Here is a 22,467-nt window from a genome sequence, read left to right as displayed (position 1 = left end):
GCCGCTGCGCTAAGTGAGGCATGTTATTATTTTGCAATTTATTTCGTCAAAACTATTGCCAAAGAACATTTATCTTCTGCTTTGTGCGTCAAACTTAATCTCAATTTACAATAATTTTTCATAAATTAAACATTTATTTAATGTGGTCTTCTTTCAGTAAATTGCAAAATGATGGATTTATGAATTACAAATACCCTTCATTTGCAAGCGCATTTTTATCAACGCCACCCACACCAGGCAGCATAGTGCCCATTAAGAAGCTGTTAATGCTCCACTCATTTTTCCAATACTTTTTCGGTTTGTCTTTTCCACTCTGCAAAAACACACACACACACACACACATACACAAAGGGCAAACGCAGTGGGATCCCTCCAATAAAGACTTTCTGTTGCGAATCTATGTATGTGTGCATTGGAGTTCATTCATCACTGACTTTTCGCAGAAACTGGTACAACGATACGGAGGCTGCAGCTAGTACTCGAACTCGGTGCTGGAACTGACGATGTCGTCGTTGTTTGTAGTTGGCGTTGTTATTCATTTCCAATCCACAGGGTGCATTTAACAATATATCATTGAGCTGTCAAAATTAAATCCCATGCAAAAATGTTTAAAGCCAAACCACATTCCATTACTGGTGGATCAGGCCAGGAGAGCGAACCGAAACAGGAACGCAGGCCACCACGAAACAACCATGGGGGGGACCAAGCATTGCACATTGGTCCGCTGTGCTATGTGTTTGGGCCTTAATGGAATATTTGAGTTATTTAGTTGTCGTTAGTATGGCCCAATTTTGATCGCCATATCCCGATACAATTGATCTTCTCATATAACAACTTATGCTCAAAAAATGCCAAAAATGTTGTACAGTGGAACCTGTTTCCTTGGGTGGAGAAAATTTTCCATTTACAGAAAGCGCAAAATACCTGGATGTTTTGCTGGACAGGAAATTGAACTTCAAATCCATAATTTTGGAAAGGACAAGAAAGGCAACTCTTGCCCTATACATCTGCAAGAGAGCCATTGGCAAAAGTTGGGGATTAAGACCGCGTGTCATGCATTGGGTATATACTGCAGTTGTCAGACCTATTATGCTATATAGTGTTGTGGTCTGGTGGACAGCGCTTTAAAAATCCACCTACTGCTCAATACTTAACCGGATCCAAAGGATGGCTTGTTTGTGCATTACAGCCGCACTGAGGACGACACCATCTGATGCACTGAATTTAAAGCTACACCTTATGCCTCTGGGATTTGTGGCTACCCAAATTGCAGCGACCATTGCCGTGAGGTTAAGGGAGCTTTCTCATTGGTCAAGTGGCGTACACTGTGTTATAGTTGATACAATATCCGATGTTCCAGGCAGTGAGGATTACATTCTACCTGAGCCACTTTTTGATAAAAAAATTCTGAACCACTATTCCTGATAGAACCGATTGGAACTACGATATCCCTGGTAACAGAAGTTACATACACTTCTATACGTATGGTTCCAAACTAGACGACCAGGTGGGCTTTGGGGTCTACTATAAAGATCTAGAACAGGTCAACTCGAAAAGGTTACCCGACCACTGCAGTGTGTATCAAGCAGAGATCCTTGCAATTAAGTAAGTGTTGAAATGGCTAAGATATAATGTCTTTACGACAATTGGCATAAATATCGTCTCAAACAGCCAGACAGCCATTAAATCCCTGGAAAACGTATTTCTGAACACAAAAACCGCCCACGACTGTCCCAGATCTCTCATCGAGATGGCTGAACAGTTCGAAATTCACCTGTTCTGGATGCTGGGCCACAGAGATATCCCAGGGAATTCTAAAGCGGACGAAGTTGCGAGACTAGGAACTACCTTACACACTCCCGGGACACTGTAATCTGAGGGTATGCCTCTAGCGCCATGTAAGCTAAGTTTTCAGGACCAGGCCCCAAGGGCAACGAATGATAGATGATCACAAAGAGGGGGCTGTGAGCATTCCGAAACTATGTGGCCTCATCTAGACTTGAAGAGGTCTACTGATTTGCTGTCATTAGCTAGAACAGACGACTCAGTCATTGGGTCCGTCATGACAGGTTACTGTCTAATCGGAAAACATGCTGACAGAATAAAGGTTGCCAGCAACGACTTTTGCAGAAGCTGTAGGGACATCGAGGAAGAAGATACTATAGAACACCTTCTGTGTGTGTGTCCCGCACTAGCAGTCAGAGGGAGTTACTTTAGGTTCTCATTTCTTTGAGAACCTGTCTGATTTAGCGGATGTGAACATTTGCAAGTTATTGGGCTTTTTAAAGCGATCTGGATGGTTCAACGGTAGGAACTAGAAGGCATCTTCCTTCTTCTGTTCCTGTGGTATCACAATGAACAAAAACATCAAAATGAGTTTGGTGGCAAACTGCCACTTAAACCTAACCTAGCCTAACCTTGACCTTGTCAGATATCGAAATCCTTCTATTGTGGAAACGTGATGCCCCAAAGTGGTCTACCTTTGTCTTCTCGTGAACAAACAGATTTCAGTCTTTTCCGGGTAGCCGTATGCCAACTGCAAAACCCTTTTGGCTCTTCTGCATGACTGGTTCGGACCCCCTAGAAGTATTATAGCATCGCCTGAATAGCAGACGGATTCAAATCCCTCCTTAGTCAGCACTATTTATGTTGGGTCATTTATGTTAGGTCATTTATGTTAGGTCATTTATGTTAGGTCATTTATTTTAGGTCATTTATGTTAGGTCATTTATGTTAGGTCATTTTTGCGTTTACCCATAGGAGTGGCGTTGAATGGCAACGTGTGTGGCGTGCTTTGTGCCAATTTCTCTTTTATAATATGTCATGGGACTCACAATTTATCCACCTGTTGCTTAGCATATGGTTTATTTAGTCACTTAGGACCGGGTCCACCCGATACTGGTCTAAGGATTGGATCAGTGTGTCGGTCCGCACATTGTTATAAGCCACCTCGATGGCTTATATGAAAGTTTGTAGGCCTTAGGTGTTGCATAACTTGCCTTGCAGGGCTTGGGTATAAATACCACACTTGTCTCCGGAGGATCGCTCTATATGGCAGCTATAACCTATTCTGGACCGGTCCGGGCCAAATTAACGAAGGATGTCGAAGGGCCTATCACAATTCACACCCCCAAAATTTAAGCAAAATCAGATAATAAATGTGGCCTTTATGGGCTTTAGACCCTAAATCGGAGGATCGGTCTTTATATCAGCTATATCCAAATCTGCACCAAATTGACGAACGATGTCGAAATGCCTAACACAACTCACTGTCCTAAATTTCAGCAAAATCGGATAATAAATGAGGTTTTTATTGGCCTAAGACCCTAAATCGGCGGATCGGTCTATATGGGGGCTATATCAAGATGTAGTCCGATAAAGCCCATCTTCGAACTTAACCTGCTTAGGGACAAAAAAAAATCTGTGCAAAGTTTCAGATCAATATCACTTTTTTTGAAGACTGTAGCGTGATTTCAACAGACAGACGGACGGACATATCTTGATCGTCTTAGATTTTTACGCTGATCAAGAATATATACTTTATATACTTTATAGGGTCGGAAATGGATATTTCGATGTGTTTCAAATGGAATGACAAAATGAATATACCGCCATACTTCGGCTTCGCCAAGTAAAAGCGTGCTAAGTTCGGCCAGGCCGAATCTTATTTACCCTCCACTATGGATCGCATTTGTCGAGTTCTTTTTCCGGTATTTCTTTTTAGCCAAACAAAGGATACAAAAACAAGTAAAAGCGTGCTAAGTTCGGCCGGTCCGAATCTTATATACCCTCCTCCATGGATCGCATTTGTCGAATTCTTTTCCCGGATTCTCTTCTTAGGCAAAAAAGGATAAAAGAAAAGATTTGCTCTGCTATTAGAGTGATATCAAGATATGGGCTGGTTCGGACCACAATTAAATTATATGTTGGAGACCTGTGTAAAAAGTCAGCCAATTCGAATAAGTGCGCCCTTTGGGGCTCAAGAAGTAAAATAAAGAGATCGATTTATCGATCAGGCTAGAGACCGATTCAGACCATATTAAACACGTATGTTGATGGTCATGAGAGGATCCTTCGTACAATTTCAGGCAAATCGGATAATAATTGCGACACCTTGGGACTCAAGAAGTCAACTCCCCAGATCGGTTTATATGGCAGCTAAATCGGGTTATGGACCAATTTGAACCGTACTTGGCACAGTTGTTGGATATCATAGCAAAACACGTCATGCAAAATTTCATTCTAATCGGATAAGAATTGTGCCCTCTAGAGGCTCAAGAAGTCAAGACCCAAGATCGGTTTGTATGGCAGCTATATCAGGGTATGGACTGATTTCGACATTACTTGGCACAGTTACTGGATATCATAACAAAATGCGTCGTGCAAAAGTTCATTCCAATCGGATAAGAATTGCGCCCTCTAGAGGCTGAAGAAATCAAAACCCAAGATCGGTTTATATGGCAGCTATATCAGGTTATAGGCCGATTTAAACCATATTTGGCGCAGTTGTTGGATATCATAACGAAACACGTCATGCAAAATTTCATTCCAATCGGAAAAGAATTGCGCCCTCTAGAGGCTCAAGAAGTCAAGACCCAAGATCGGTTTATATGACAGCTATATCAAAACATGGACCGATATGGCCCATTTATAATTCCAACCGACCTACACTAATAAGAAGTTTTTGTTCAAAATTTCAGGCGGCTAGCTTTACTCCTTCGAAAGTTAGCGTGCTTTCGACAGACAGACGGACATGGCCAGATCGACATAAAATGTCACGACGATCAAGAATATATATACCTTATGGGGTCTTTTGTCCGATTTAGCTGAAATTTTGCATGTAGTGTTCTGTTATGACTTCCAATAACTGTGCCAAGTACGGTCAAAATCAGTCTATAAACTCATATAGCTCCCATGTAAACCGGTCTCTAGATTATCCTTGTTCGGTTCCCAGAAGCTTTAATATTTGCTGGTTTGACAGAAGTTTGATCTTAGCACGCTTCAATTTCCTTAATGATTTTGCCTTTCACTGTCGCCCACTTCTCCATTCCTGATCGAAACATTTATGTGGTTAATCCAAACCAATGTGCCTTGTCGGAAAATGAAGTGATGGAGACGAACAGGTCACTGGTTCAATAACGAAAACCACCAGCCAAGTGTTGCCGCTGGATGTGTGCCCACTGCCACTCATAACTGTGGAAAACACTTTTCAGACGAAGGCAATGCTGGTGATTGTGGAGATGTTGCCAGTTGAGTTGAAAAAAATATCTAAAGCAAAACAAAGCAGGAAATGGAGCAATCATAAATTTAAATAGATACGGATGTGATGGGTACGAATGAAAGGCTAAAACGCAAAACCTAAAGAGAATTATGGTGAATCTCTGACGCCTTCATCCTTTTTCAATAAGAAATATTGTTTATGGTTTTGTATGTGGTTTTTTTTCCATTTGATCCAATCCTAGTTCACAGTGATATCATTCTATGCGTAAATAAATTGCAGGACCCAGAAGCATCAGTCATTGTTTTCTTTTGTGGTTGCCTGAAGTATGGAATTAATTTCATACTAAAACAAAAGTATTTAAAATAGAAACAACTAGAAACGCTTACCAAAATTTAAATCAGACAAATTTTGAGGCTTTTAGAGTTAAAATTAAAGGATTGACTTATGTGGGAACTAAATTTGCTATGATTACGCATGTGTTCAGTAGGCGTTTTAAAATGTCTGTTAAGAATTCAGGAAGCATTTCAGAGACATACGCGTTTGTCTTAAAATGAACATGGGGCACAGTGAGATGGAAATGAAAAAAACTAGCAAAAAAACTGGCTTTTGAAAACGGCTATAGATCAAAAGGCCTGTATAAAACCATTCATTGGTTTACTCTTCTTGTGGAAGTCGTGAACTCTGAACCCACATGTTGTATTTCAAGTCTACTGAAGAGCGAGGTACGGAAGCCAGAATAAAACACACAAGTTGAGAAGATAATTTTGAAAAACAACCCCCATTCAGTGATTGGTAGTATTTTTATATCGAACTAGCTGGATAGGGCCTGCTGCGCTGCGCCTTCTTTAACTCTCTAATATCTATTTAGGGTGGGGACACTTCGCCCTGAATGTGGATATCGTGCTATTGTAGCCTATGTCCGTCTACGACGCTGAACGCCTGCGTTCGAATCCTGGCGGAACTTCGGACAAAATTTAAAGCGGTGGTTATCCCCTCCTAATGCTGGCGACATGTGCGAGGTATCATACCATGCATGGTCATGACAAAAAATTCTGTCTAAAGAGATGTCGCGGCACACCGTACGGACTCGGCCTTATCGTTGATAAACTCAACTTGAAAGCACTCATTGATGTATGAAAAGTTTGCCCCCGCTGGGATCCTGGGCAAATTTTTACTCTACTCCCAAATGTCTTTCTTTTGTGTCCCATATTACTGCATTGGTAAATATTTTAAGTTTAGGGGCTTTTTCGCGGGTAGTCTCTTGGCCATCAAAGTAAATATAAGATTCGTGCTCTAGTTTCAGTAACAATTCGTATGAGTCCCGTAATGTCATGATCGGTAAATAAGTTGTGTTTGAATGTGGGGTGGACCCCAGGGCCGAAAATCAATAAATATTCACCCCAAATCGCTTTTATATAATAGAGAGGTATTTCGAGGTGGGGCGGCTCCCGAACACATGGCTCTATATTGTCGTGATTGGTCTATATATCCATTTGACAGGTTTTGGGCTGTCCCCGCGGCACCCGCTTTTGGGCTGAGGAAGCCACCGGCACTTTGCCCTGAAAATAGATATCAAATTCGATCTTTACTCCCAAATACCGTTGATTTGAGCTTCATATTGCTATAGTCGGAAATAAAATTCAGTTTAAGGGTGACTTAGGACGTACCCCCGAAATTGGATATCAAATTCGTTTTCTACTCTCAAATACCTTTCATTTGAGTCCCATATTGCCGTAATGGGTCAATTAATCTGTTCGACTTACTTTTAGGAGGAAAAGAGCCACCTTGAATTGAACGCAAATGTCATATTTTTAATCTACTCCCAAATAACTTTCATTTGAATCCTATATAGCCATGGTCGGCTGATATGCCCATTTGGGGGTATTTGGCGACCTCCCATTACTTGGACCTAATTTTTTATGCCATATTTGTAATCTACTGCCGGATACTTTTCATTTGAGTCCCATTTTGAAAGCAACGTCGAATATTTCTGTTTAGAGGAGTTTTTGGGTTGGGGCCGCCCCCTGGGTACCTGGACCTTAAATTTAATATGATTTTCATTTTCTAGTCTCCAACACCTCTTTTGGTTTTGGGTGGCGTTTTTGGTGTAAGGGGGAGGGTCAGCCATCATCCGATTTCTAAAAATTATGTAGCCTATGTTTTCTTTTTTTGATTCTACGAAACAAACAAACAATCCGAGTCCCATATAGTCATGATGGATCATATGCCCATTTGGGGAGTTGTTGGGGGGTGGGGTGACCCCCTACACTTCCGAATACCTTCCATTTAAGCCCCATATTAATATGGACGATCAATGTTTTTAGTCATTTTGGGGTTAGGGCGGCTTCCTGGGTACTTGAGTCCAATTGTTAGTACCATATTCGTATTCTAATCTTCAATACCTTTCATTTGATATTTATATTGTCTTTATCGGTCCACTTGTGATTTTGGGCTGCATTTTTGGGTTAACGGGGACGGTCCGCCCCCTTCCGATATCAACAAATAATAAAGCATATTTCTTCTTCCTGACCACATTCGTAATCTACTCCCGAATACCTTTCATTTGAGTCCCATATTTCCATGAACGCCGAATAAACCTATTTTAAGGGGTTTTGGGGCTGGGGCGGCCCCCAGGTACTTGGACCAAACTTTTCTTATGAAATTCGTACTCTACTCTTAAATGCGTTTCATTTAAATCCCATATTGTCCCGATCGCTCTACTTTTATGTTTGGGTAGTACTTTGGGGTAATGGGGAGGGTCCGCCCTCCTCCCGATATCAAAAAATTATATAGCCTATGTTTCCTTCCAGATCAACCTACATAATCTATGAAAATTTCAAAGTAATGGGTTCAGCCGTTTTTGAGTCTATATGGAACAAACAAACAAACCGACAAACAAACAAATACAAATTCAATTTTATATATAAGATTCATCGCCGCTACAGTGAGATATGATAGAAATAACTCGCTGCACACTGAGTCATATAAAAGCGTCTCGCTGTTATTTTCAAAAAATGAACTGATCACACAAATAAACCTACGTGTATGTGTGTGTTTACCCATTCCTTTATTAGTGTGTCTTGAAAGCAGAAATTAATGGTCTTGTGTTGCACTTTGGTATAGATATCTTTTTATACCCACCACCGAAGGATGGGGGTATATTCATTTTGTCATTCCGTTTGCAACACATCGAATTATCCATTTCCGACCCTATAAAGTATATATATTCTTGATCAGCGTAAAAATCTAAGACGATCTAGACATATCCGTCCGTCTGTCCGTCTGTCTGTTGAAATCACGCTACAGTCTTTAAAAATAGAGATATTGAGCTGAAATTTTGCACAGATTCTTTTTTTTGTCCATAAGCAGGTTAAGTTCGAAGATGGGCTATATCGGACTATATCTTGATATAGCCCCCATATAGACCGATCCGCCGATTTAGGGTCTTAGGCCCATAAAAGCCACATTTATTATCCGATTTTGCTGAAATTTGGGACTGTGAGTTGTCTTAGGCCCTTCGACATCCTCCGTCAATTTGGCTCAGATCGGTCCAGATTTGGATATAGCTGCCATATAAACCGATCCTCCGATTAAGGTCTAAGGCCCATAAAAGCCACATTTATTAGCCGATTTCGCTGAAATTTAGGACAGGGATTTGTGTAAGGCCCTTCGACTTCCTTCGGTAATTTGGACCAGATCGGTACAGATTTGGATATAGCTGCCATATAGACCGATCCTCCGATTTAGGGTCTTAGGCCCACAAAAGCCAAATTTATTATCCGATTTTGATGAAATTTGGGACAGTGAATTGTGTTAGGCCCATCGACTCCTTCGTCAATTTGGCTCAGATCGGTCCAGATTTGGATATAGCTGCCATATAGACCGATCCTCCGATTTAGGGTCTTAAGCCCATAAAAGCCACATATATTATCCGATTTTGCTGAAATTTGGGACAGGGAGTTGTGTTAGGCCCTTCGACATCCTCCGTTAATTTTGCCCAGATCGGGTACGATTTGGATATAGCTGCCATATAGACCGATCTCTCGATTTAAGGTTTTGGGCCCATAAAAGAGGCATTTATTGTCCGATTTCGCTTAAATTTGGGACAGTGCTTTAAGTTAGGCTCTTCGACATTTTTATTCAACTTGGCCTAAATCGGTCCAGATTTGGATATAGCTGCCATGTAGACCGATATCTCGATTTAAAGTTTTGGCCCCATAAAATTCGCATTTATAATCCGATATCACTGAAATTTGACAAAGTCTTATGTTAGGCTTTTCGACATCCGTGTTGTATATGGTTCAGATTGGTTTATTTTTAGATATATCTACTGTACTTATTGGTATTTGGTCCAAATCGGAACATATTTTAATATAACTGATATGGGACATAAGTTATGAATTTTTCACCGAAGTTTGATGAAAGGCGGTTTACATATATACCCGAGGTGGTGGGTATCCAAAGTTCAGCCCGGCCGAACTTAATGCCTTTTTACTTGTTGAAATGTTAAACGATAAGAGTTGAAGTGTTATCGAGATCATGTGTCAATTTTTAAGGCCATAGGTGGTTGGCACGCCTCTTGGTAGGCCCCTAAATTTGGTCACCTCCACATTTCGAAAATTTTTTCGGACGGCCAAATCGTCATTTGTGGTCCAATTTTCAAAATTTTTATTTGGAGGGTAGTGCTCAAAAATCCCTACCTCAGTTCTGCAATACCTTTTCTGTACTTATTTTTATACCCTCCACCGTAGGATGGGGGTATACTAATTTCGTCATTCTGTTTGTAACTACTCGAAATATTCGTCTGAGACCCCATAAAGTATATATTGGGTTGTCCAAAAAGTAATTGCGGATTTTTTAAACGAAAGTAAATGCATTTTTTATAAAACTTAGAATGAACTAATATACTTTTTACACTTTTTTCTAAAGCAAGCTAAAAGTAACAGCTGATAACTGACAGAAGAAAGAATGCAATTACAGAGTCACAAGCCGTTGAAAAAATTTGTCAACGCCGACTGTATGAAACATCCGCAATTACTTTTTGGGCAACCCAATATATTCTTGATCGTCGTGACATTTTTGTCGATCTAGCCATGTCCGTCCGTCCGTCTGTCTGTCGAAAGCACGCTAACTTCTGAAGGAGTAAAGCTAACCGCTTGAAATTTTGCACAAATACTTCTTATTAGTGTAGGTCGGTTGGTATTGTAAATGGTCCATATCGGTCCATGTTTTGATATAGCTGCCATATAAACCGATCTTGGGTCTTGACTTCTTGAACCTCCAGAGGGCGCAATTCTTATCCGATTTGAATCAAATTTGGCGCGACGTGTTTTGCTATGATATCCAACTACTGTGCCAAGTATTCAAATCGGTTCATAACCTGATATAGCTGTCATATAAACAGATATGGGGATTTGACTTCTTGAGCTTGTAGAGGGCGCCATTCTTATCCGATTTGGCTGAAATTTTGCATGACGTATTTTATTCTTACTTTCAACTACTGTGTCAAATAAGGTTCAAATCGGTTCATAACCTGATATAGCTGTCATATAAACTGATCTGGGACCTTGAATTCTTGACCCTCTAGAGGTCGCAATTATTATCCGATATGTATGAAATTTAGTACGACGGATCCTCTTATGACCATCAACAAACGTGTTTATTATGGTCTGAATCGGTCTATTGCCCGATACAGCTCCCATATAAATCTTTCTCTCTATTCTACTTCTTGAGCCCCCAATGGGCGCAATTCTTATTCGAATTGGCTGACATTTTACACAGGTCTCCAACATATAATTTAATTATGGTCCGAACCGGACCATATCTTGATATCGCTATAATATCCTTTTTTGCCTTAGAAGAGATGCCGGGAAAAGAACTCGACAAATGCGATCCATGGTGGAGGGTATATAAGATTCGGCCCGGCCGAACTTAGCACGCTTTTAGTTGTTTTTACTAGGAGACATCTCCTAAACACATGCAAACAATTTTTTGCATCAAACAATATTTTTATTCTACAAAGCCAGTTTATAAAAAGTATATAACTTATAATTGGATAATAAAATTTGGACACTCCAAGCAGCAAAGTAGCAAAGTCCAAGTAAGGTTTGTCCCTAATCTAAATCATGCATCAAAATGAAAATCGCACCACAAATTTTTTCGTAAGTCGATACCTACCATGTCATTGACATGATTGTGGTCCAATTTTCAAAATTTTTATTTGGAGGGTAGTGCTCAAAAATCCCTACCTCAGTTCTGCAATACCTTTTCTGTACTTATTTTTATACCCTCCACCGTAGGATGGGGGTATACTAATTTCGTCATTCTGTTTGTAACTACTCGAAATATTCGTCTGAGACCCCATAAAGTATATATTGGGTTGTCCAAAAAGTAATTGCGGATTTTTTAAACGAAAGTAAATGCATTTTTTATAAAACTTAGAATGAACTAATATACTTTTTACACTTTTTTCTAAAGCAAGCTAAAAGTAACAGCTGATAACTGACAGAAGAAAGAATGCAATTACAGAGTCACAAGCCGTTGAAAAAATTTGTCAACGCCGACTGTATGAAACATCCGCAATTACTTTTTGGGCAACCCAATATATTCTTGATCGTCGTGACATTTTTGTCGATCTAGCCATGTCCGTCCGTCCGTCTGTCTGTCGAAAGCACGCTAACTTCTGAAGGAGTAAAGCTAACCGCTTGAAATTTTGCACAAATACTTCTTATTAGTGTAGGTCGGTTGGTATTGTAAATGGTCCATATCGGTCCATGTTTTGATATAGCTGCCATATAAACCGATCTTGGGTCTTGACTTCTTGAACCTCTAGAGGGCGCAATTCTTATCCGATTTGAATGAAATTTGGCGCGACGTGTTTTGCTATGATATCCAACTACTGTGCCAAGTATTCAAATCGGTTCATAACCTGATATAGCTGTCATATAAACAGATATGGGGATTTGACTTCTTGAGCTTGTAGAGGGCGCCATTCTTATCCGATTTGGCTGAAATTTTGCATGACGTATTTTATTCTTACTTTCAACTACTGTGTCAAATAAGGTTCAAATCGGTTCATAACCTGATATAGCTGTCATATAAACTGATCTGGGACCTTGAATTCTTGACCCTCTAGAGGTCGCAATTATTATCCGATATGCCTGAAATTTAGTACGACGGATCCTCTTATGACCATCAACAAACGTGTTTATTATGGTCTGAATCGGTCTATTGCCCGATACAGCTCCCATATAAATCTTTCTCTCTATTCTACTTCTTGAGCCCCCAATGGGCGCAATTCTTATTCGAATTGGCTGACATTTTACACAGGTCTCCAACATATAATTTAATTATGGTCCGAACCGGACCATATCTTGATATCGCTCTAATATCCTTTTTTGCCTTAGAAGAGATGCCGGGAAAAGAACTCGACAAATGCGATCCATGGTGGAGGGTATATAAGATTCGGCCCGGCCGAACTTAGCACGCTTTTAGTTGTTTTTACTAGGAGACATCTCCTAAACACATGCAAACAATTTTTTGCATCAAACAATATTTTTATTCTACAAAGCCAGTTTATAAAAAGTATATAACTTATAATTGGATAATAAAATTTGGACACTCCAAGCAGCAAAGTAGCAAAGTCCAAGTAAGGTTTGTCCCTAATCTAAATCATGCATCAAAATGAAAATCGCACCACAAATTTTTTCGTAAGTCGATACTTACCATGTCATTGACATGATATTGACAATATGGGTATTAAATGCAAGGCCTTTAAGAATCTGATAACCAAATTTGGAGCCTAGTGTCTGGGGGACTGTCCCACCCCCAAACAGATATAAGGGCCTATCGCAACAATATGAGACTAAAAAAATAAAACATCATTGGGAGGGGAGTACAACTCTCAAATCCAAATTATTCGCCAAAATTAGCTCCAAAAGTCTGTCCCAACTTCAAATGGCTGTCCCAACTTCAAATGGACTTGTGGGGCAAACGAACGCCACACCCCCTCCGTGGGAAATCCGATATCGTAATGTAATGCTCCAAGTGTCTGGGGGCTCACCCAGATTTTTTGTCTAACAAATTACACTACTATCATGGTATACACATGATTCTGTGCATCTGTTGTGTAGCGTTCGAAGCCATCAATACAACTTCCAACAGATGCACAGAGTCATGTGTATACCATGGGAGTAGTGGTTTGTTAAACCACATGTCATATATTGGCTGCATACAGCTGCATACAGTCTTGTTGACCTATAAGACTGTACGGTGTTGTATTCTAGTGGACGGCGGTCCAAAAATCCAGCTACTGTTTATTGCACTGCAGGATTCAAGGAATGGCTTGTTTGTGCATTACTGCATCCTTGAGAACGAAACAGTCCGATGCAATGACAAATCCAGAAGCCCCGTTGAAGGTTGAATTATTTTGTCCCCTGGTTCTGTGGGTTCTTTATTTTGTCGTATGTTTCGACAATCGACTTCTGATTGCTTTTTGGTTCTTATTTATTGACCTACCACAATGTAGAAGCCACCCAAACTAACCTATTTGGTATTATGGCTTTTTGTTGGAGAAATTCATGGCATGGACGTAAATGGACATTCGATTTAGAATATTTTCTACACTATGAATGCTTTCAATGTGCTTTTTCAGATTTGGTCATACGCAGGCTCTCAAGTAAATGTAGCAAGAATCATACACCATTTGGCATTTGGACCATGACAGAGATAACAAAAACAACAGTGCCATAACGTCGACTTTTGAAAGTGCCAACAAAAATATCAAAAACTATTAAATAAACAATAAAATATGACTTTGTGTACGAAGCTTTCAAAGTTTTACGATTTGAAAAACAGGCGGAAAAGGAAAACATTAAACCATGCAATGCCATGGCTTGGAGGGGCTTCCAGAGGGGCTCACCAATCGCATGGGTGGGAATAAATTGTTGAAGGATTTTTTGACATGTTGTTGGAACAAAATGGAAATTGTTTTGTCGCGATAAAATATCACTTAAGGAGCAGAAAAGTGAATAGTGCAAACAACAACAACCATATATACTTCTACAACAGCGGATGGTGGTGGGTTTCGCTACACATTCTTCTGGCAATGTTCAATTGCATGTGAAATTTATGGGTGAAGTTATTGCTTGCTTGAATAATAAACGATTTTAAACTTTCAAGTTTTACATATGCTGTTTTAGTAAAACAACGAGTAATGGCAAACAGGCGTTTTCTTCAAATTTTGAACGTTGAAGCATGTAAAATCTCCGATTGTGTTCATCTTGAACTTGTCTTTGTTTATCGGTTCGTTTGTTTGTTCAGTATAGACCCAAAAATGACTGAACCGATTACCTAGAAATTTTCACAGATTGTGTAGGTTGGTCTGAAAGGAAACATAGGCTTTATTATTATTTTTTTTTTTTGATTCGAAAGGGGGGCGGACCCTCCCCCTTACCAAAAAGTACTACCCAAAAATATAAGTGAACCGATCGGGACAATACGGGACTCAAATGAAAGGTATTCAGGAGTAGAATACGAATTTCAATATGAAAATTGGGTCCAAGTAATTGGGGGGTTTCACCAACCCCAAAACCCCCTAAAATAGAGTTTTGGACGATAATGACAATATGGGACTCAAATGAATAGTATTCGGGAGTAGATTGCGAATATGGTCAGGAAGTAGAAATAGGCTTTAAAATTTGTTGATTTTGGAAGGGGCGGAGCCTCTCCCGTTGCCTAAAAACAAAACCCAAAATCAAAAGTTGACCGATCGGGGCAATATAGGTATCAAATGAAGGGTATTAGAAAATAGAAAACGAATATAGTATTAACATTTGGGTCAAAGTTCCCATCGGACCGCCCCAACCCCAAAATTCCATCAAGTAGACATATTCGACATTCAAAATCAGATCGAAGTATAGGGGGTCAGCCCCCAAAAACGTCTTAAATGGGTATGACCCATCATGAATATATGTGACTGGGTTTTTGTGTTTGTTCCGTAAATCAAAAAAGGCTGAACCGATTTTCTTAAAATTGTAACAGTTTGTGTAAGTTTGTCTGGAAGGAAACGTAGGCTATATAATTTTTAGATATGGGATGGGGGGCGGCCCTCCCTCACTTACCCAGACAGCGCCATCCAAAATCATAAGTGGACCGATATGCGCAATATGGGTATCTCAAATGAAAGGTATTGGATACTAGAAAATGAATGTCGTATTTAAATTTGGGTACAAGTACCCAGCGGGCCTCCCCAACCCAAGAACTCCTCTAAAAAGATATATTCGATGTTCATGTCAATGTGGGCCTCAAATGAAAAGTGTACGACAGTAGATTACAAATATGGCATAAAAAATTAGGCCCAAGTAATACCCCCAAACGGGCATGTTAGCCGACCATATCTACATGCAACCCAAATGAAAGGTATTTCGGAGTAGATTACGAATATGACATTAAAATGTGTGTTCAACTCAAGGTCCATAGGTTTTTGTACATAGGCAGGTCATGGTCGAAGATGGGCTATATCGGAATGTATCTTGATATAGCCCCCATATAGGCCGATCCACCGATTCAGGGTCTGAGGCCCATAAAAGCCACATTTATCATCCAATTTGGCTGAAATTTGAGACAGTGAGTTGTGTTAGGCCCTTCAACATCCCTCTTTAAGTTGGCCCAGATCCGTCCAGATTTGGATATAGCTGTCATATAGACCGATCCTTCGATATAGGGTCTCGGGCCCATAAAAACCACAATTATTATCAGATTTTGCTGACAGTGACAGTGACAGTGATTTGTGTTAGACCACTTGACATCCTTCCTCAATTTGGCTCAGATCGGTTCAGATTTGGATATAGCTGCCATATAGGCCGATCCTTCGATATAGGGTCTTAGGCCCATAGAAGCCACATTTATTATCCGATTTTGCTGAAATTTAGGACAGTTAGTTGTGTTAGGCCCTTCGACATCCTTCGTCAATTTGGCCCAGATAGGTCCAGATTTGGATATAGCTGCCATATAGACCGATCCGCCGATTAAGGGTCATAGGCTCATAAAAGCCACATTAATTATCCGATTTTGATGAAATTTGAAAAAGTGAGTTGCGTTAGGCCCTTCGACATCCTTTGTCAATTTGACTCAGATCGGTTTAGATTTTGATATATCTGCCGTATAGACCGATCCGCCGATTTAGGATCTTAGGCCCATAAGAGCCACATTTATTATTCGATTTTGCTGAAATTTGAGGCAGTGAGTTGTGTTAGGCCTTTCAACATCTTTCTTTAATTTGGCCAAAATTGGTCCAGATTTGGATATAGCTGCCATATTGACCGATATCTTGATTTAAGGCTTTGGCCCCATAAAATACGCATTTATTGTCCAATTTTGCCAAAATTTTTGACAGTGAGTTACGTTAGACCCTTCGACATCCTTCTTCAATTTGGTCTAGATTGGCCCAGTTTTGAATATAGCTGCCATATAGACCGATCTCTCGATTTAAGGTTTTGAGCCCATAAACTGCGCATTTATTGTCCGATGTCGTCGGAATTTGGGACAGTGAGTTGTATTAGGTCCCTCGAGATCCTTTTGCAATATGGCTCAGATCGGTCCAGATTTGGATATTGCTGCCATATAGACCGATCTCTCGATTTAAGGTTTGGGGGCCATAAAAGGTGCATTTATTGTCCGATTTCGCCGATATTTGGGACAGTGAGTTGTGTTAGACCCTTCGATAGCGCTTTAATTTGGCCCAGGTCGGTTCAGATTTGGATATAACTATCATATAGACCGATCTCTCAATAAAAAGGATAGTTATAATCCGATTTCACTGAAATTTGACACAGTGACTTATATTAGGCTTTTCGACATCCGTCTCGTATATGGTTCAGATCGGTCTATATTTGGAAATAGCTTCCAAGAAGACCAATATTTTCTTCTACAAAATTGAACAATGACTTGAACTTATCAGACAACTCAATATCCGTGTCGAATTTGGAAATTTGGATTTTGAAATCGGACCCTATTTCGTTAAAGCTGCTATTGGGGCTTAAATTATGCATTTTTCACCGGATTATGATGACAGGTGGTTTACATATATACCCGAGATGGTGGGTATTCAAAGTTCGGCCCGACCGAATTTAACACCTTTTTACTTGTTGTCATTCCGTTTGTAATACAAACGCCAAGTATGGTCCAAATCGGTCTATAATCTCATATAGCTCCCATAGAGGGCACAATATTTATCCGATATATGTGAAATATTAAACAAGGGTACGGTCCAGCCGAAATTAGCGGACTTTTACTCGTTTTCTCTCATATATCTTGAAACACTAAACAACTTTGTGGTAAAGGGGACGGATTCAATATCTATGCCATGTTGATTCCTTTTCATTTAAGCTTACGTTTTTGCACAGCCGCTTTAAAATGTAATCCTCTGATTTAGCGTCAACTAACTCAATGTTCGGCGAATTTTTGTGGGTATTAAAGTGTGTGTGGTCCGGCCAAACTTAGGACCCTCTTTAACTTGTTAGTGTTTGTCGACAGGAATTATTAGTGATTTATAAACATAATTTATATCTAGCAAAAGTTGTTTTCTTTTTCAACAACAATACTAGTGTTCATAATATTCCAGCCCAATAGATTATGAATTTCATGTATGTTTCCTTCTCACAAGATGGGTCAGCAAGTGCAATTATTTTACAGCCGTTAAGATTAGGTAAATGTTATGTCTATGTTGCAAATTTCCATTATCCCACATGCAAGGAGGTGGGGAAGAGTATCAGTGGACTTAATAAATGGCCGGTGGCAAGCAGGTCATGGTTGCAGAATAATCAAGCAACTCCTATGGAAAATGTAATAATGGACTACTCGCTTCCTGAGGACAGTCCAAAACAAAGAGCAGAAACAAAAATCAATAAACGTAATTCATTTCTTTTCTCTCGTTCCACAATCGCTGTTAGAATTCATGCAAAAGGGCATGACGTTTCCGGTCATAAATAATCATTTCAATGGGGTATTTGTGCAATCTATGAATGAATGAATTTCATAGAATTTGCCTATGTGCACATGGGCTACGTACGTGTATGTGCTCAACTTGCAATCTATGTAAATGCTTGGCATCTGCAAATTTTTCGTTTTTTTTTTTCTTTTTGCAGAACTAACTGACCGTCTAAGTCTTTGGGATTGTCTAACCGAAAAGAGGTATTACTGCCGCAAGTAACTGCCTGCGTTGCCAGGTCAATTGAAAGCAGGTCTTGAGGTTGTAGCAAAATCTTCCTGAGCAAGGAAGTGGATACCAAGATAAATGTATATGTCCATAAATATACCATCATTCAATGCTAACATAGCCACACACACACACACAACTGTGTTACAACTCAGTCATTGTCGAACACATTCACAACTGTGTTGCATGGAGGTTTGTTGCCTGCCTTCCTCTTTTGCATGAATGTTCTCATTTCTTCCAGAGGATATTCTTATCAACTTCCGTATAATGAATACAATTGAAGAAGTTAAACAAGAAGTGCAGAGTTTCAAGTATAAATGGACGACGTTGAAACGAATGAAAAGTAAAAGGGAAACAAGTTGGAGGGAAACGAAGACACAGAAACGAATGGCAATTTATTCCATTTAAAATTATATCCCATTTCTTCTAGTCAGAGGCCATTAATACGTATGAGTGGATGTGATGAGCAAAGGTGGCTGTATAAAAATTTGGTTAAAAACAGGCATGCTAAATATGAAGAGCGAAATTTTCGAAATCTTCTCCAGCAGAATATTAAAGAGATCACAAGATCCTTGTCTGCAACCTCGTTTGGTATTAAATGGTTCGGAGAGATTCTTTCCTATTCTTACTGAGGAACGCGTATCAGCAAGTGTCATCCTGCAGAGTCTTATTAATTTTGCAGGGATACCAAACTCAGACATGACTTGAAATACCTTTGAACGTAAAGGAGTATCAAAGGCGGCTTTGTAGTCAAACAAATAGATGGAAGGTACTGGTTTATCCTTCTCGGGCCTTTTCCGGGATTTGGCGCAGTGTGAATATTTGGTCTAGGGTGGATTTACCAGGTCTAAATCCGCATTTATAGGGCTCAATTATCTCATTGACTTTAGGTTGTAATCTTTTAAACAGTACGCTCGAGAGTATCTTGTATACGAGGGGGAGGAGACTTATTCCTCTGTTGTTGGCACATTCCGTCTTGTCTCCTTTCTTGTGTACGGGACATAGCATGCTGAGGTTCCAGTCATCGGGTATGAGTTTTTCTAGCAAGATTGCGCAGAAAAGCTGATGCATACGCGCTATCAGCGTGTCGCCTTTGGCTCCTGCTGCCTTGTTGTTCTTTAGTCGGGTCACTGTTACTTGGACCTCATTCTGACTAGGAGGTAAACATTCTATACCATCATCAGGGATTGGTTCTGCGGTATCCTTTTCGGCGCCAACGTCGGACACTAGCAGTTGGGTAAAATGTTCTTCCCATATCTTCAGCATGTTATCTGTGTCAGTTACCAGATTTTTTTCTTTGTCTCTGCAGTAGGATGTGCCTGCACCAAAGCCATTGGTTTGATGTTTAATTATTTGGTAGAATTTCCGGACTTCATTCTGACTCCTGTTCATCTCAATTCGCTCACACTCACGTCTTTCCATTTTCTTTTTGACGTTTCTCCTCTCTCATTTTCTCCCGATACCTCTCCATCATATGGCGCGTTGATACTGATTGCAGGGTTGCTCTACATGGGTTTCTTGGAGGAGGCTTCCGGTACCCAAGAACGGATTTCGCGGCATTTTCCATGGAGTGGGCAATAGTTTGCCACTGCGCCATCAAATCATCGGAAGTAGGAGTGCTTTCAGTCGAGTGGAGTACGCCGCTGCCATTTGTTGTGTTTGCAGATTTTCAATGTCCAGCTTCCGTGCAGTGTCAGATCGTACTTTCCTCGCAATGTTCAAACGGGTGCGAACCTTTGCTGCAACCAGGTAATGATCTGAATATATATTTGCTCCACGGATCGATTGTACATCTGTCACGCTGGATGAATGCCTTACATCTATCACAATGTGATCAATTTGGTTTCTCGTGTTTTGATCGGGTGCCAGCCATGTGTTTATGTTGAAATCTGGTGCTACTAACTACCATGTTTTTTTGGCGCGTCAAAATCTATCAGCCTTAATTCACTACAGGACTTTACCTCGTGGAGGCCAAACTTTCCGACTGTTGGACCAAAAATTTCTTCCTTCCCTATCTTTGCATTAAAATCTCCCAGAACGATTTTAATATCACCTACCTTAAGATACGATCAGTTGATAAAACGCTTGCTCTAAATGTGCAAAACAAAGAAAACATCTTTCAAAATCTGAACCGATTTCAACGAAAAACAGAATTTATTATAACATTTATAGGGGGAAGCATTGTGCAAATTTTGATACAATCTGTTGATAAATGCGCTTGCAAAGAATCAGGAAGTAAAGAATCGGACAATGTATACACATAGGGGGCTCTATCTTAATTTATTGGGTTGCCCAAAAAGTAATTGCGGATTTTTTAAAAGAAAGTAAATGCATTTTTAATAAAACTTAGAATGAACTTTAATCAAATATACTTTTTTTACACTTTTTTTCTAAAGCAAGCTAAAAGTAACAGCTGATAACTGACAGAAGAAAGAATGCAATTACAGAGTCACAAGCCGTTGAAAAAAATTGTCAATGCCGACTATATGAAAAATCCGCAATTACTTTTTGGGCAACCATTTCGACTTTTAGGAAATTCAACAGCTTTTTTAAGAGTCATAAGAGAAAATTGCGTTCCAAATTTCTTGTGTGTCTATTAAAAAATGACTAAATTATTGCAGTACGAGGGTTGCCTTTTATATTTCAGAATTAGAGAATACAACAAGCATGAGCGTACTAAGTTCGACCGCGCCGAATCTTATATACCCTCCACCATTGATTGCATTTGTCGAGTTCTTTGCGCGGTATCTCTTTTTAGTCAAACAGGGAATAAACGATAAGAATTGTTATGCTATTGGAGATATATTAAGTAATAGTTCGATTCGGACCGCAAGAAAATTTAATGTTGAAGAACATAGTAGTAGTCATTGGGTAATATTTCAGTCCATTCGGACTGTAGGAGCTCAAGAAGCATAATAGGGAGATCGGTTCATATGGGAGCTGTATCAGGCTATAGATCGATCAAGACCACATTAGACATTTATGTTGAAAGCCATGGGAGAAGCCGTTGTACAAAATTGCATCAGAATCGGATAAGAAGTGCGGATAAGTAGATACCAGACCGGTTTATAAGGCAGCTATATCAGGCTATGGACCGATTAAAACCATACTTAGCACAGTTGTTAAAAGTCATAACAAAACACTTCATGCAAAATTTCAGCCAAATTTATATAGCAGCTATATCATGTTTGGGTCTGATTTTAATCATACATTGCATAGTAGTTGGAAGTCATAACAAAACATTTCGTGGAAAATTTTCAGCCAAATCGGATGAGAATTTTGCCCTCTAGTGGCTCAAGAATTCAAGATCCCAGATCGGTTTATATAGCAGCTGCACCAGGTTATGAACCTATTTAAAGCTTACATAGCACAGTTGTTGGAAGTGAAACCAGAACACAACGTGCAAATTTTCAGCCAAATCGGAAAAGAATTGCGCCCCTAGATGCTCAAGAAGTCATGACCCATCAGATAAAAAAATTTCAGCGGTGGTTTTCACCTCCTAATCCGAGGTTGTGAGGTTTCTCAGCACTCTTACAGATATACTTCAGGAAGCTCTACGTGTGGCAGTAAAGTAGGTTACCTAAAGTGGTCTTGGCGTAAGTACTTATAAAACACTTGTAGTTTTTTTAGCAGGAGATACAAGTTACCTATAGTGACATTTGTCTCCCTGGGAAACCCCCACGAGGGACCATTAGGTGAAAAGTATTAAATAGCTCTTCACAACGGTCTGAGTGGAAGACTAATGCTACCCAGGTATCGTGTTGTCTTCGGATTTCCTTAACAATTGATCGCCTGGGTACAACAGAGCTATTTAAACAAGTAAAAAGTTGTTAAGTTCGGCTGCGCCGAATTTTGGATACCCACCATCTCGAGTATATAAGTAAAACACCTTTCGTCATAATCCAGTGAAAAATGCATAATTTATGCCCACATAGTGTCAAATTTAAGCGAAATCGGATTATAAATGTGCCTTTTATGGGGCCATGACTTTAAATTGAAAGATCTGTCTATATGGCAGCTATACCCAAAT

Source organism: Stomoxys calcitrans, chromosome 3, assembly GCF_963082655.1.
Source record: "Stomoxys calcitrans chromosome 3, idStoCalc2.1, whole genome shotgun sequence".
Taxonomy (NCBI): domain Eukaryota; kingdom Metazoa; phylum Arthropoda; class Insecta; order Diptera; family Muscidae; genus Stomoxys; species Stomoxys calcitrans.
This window is presented reverse-complemented; position numbering follows the sequence as displayed.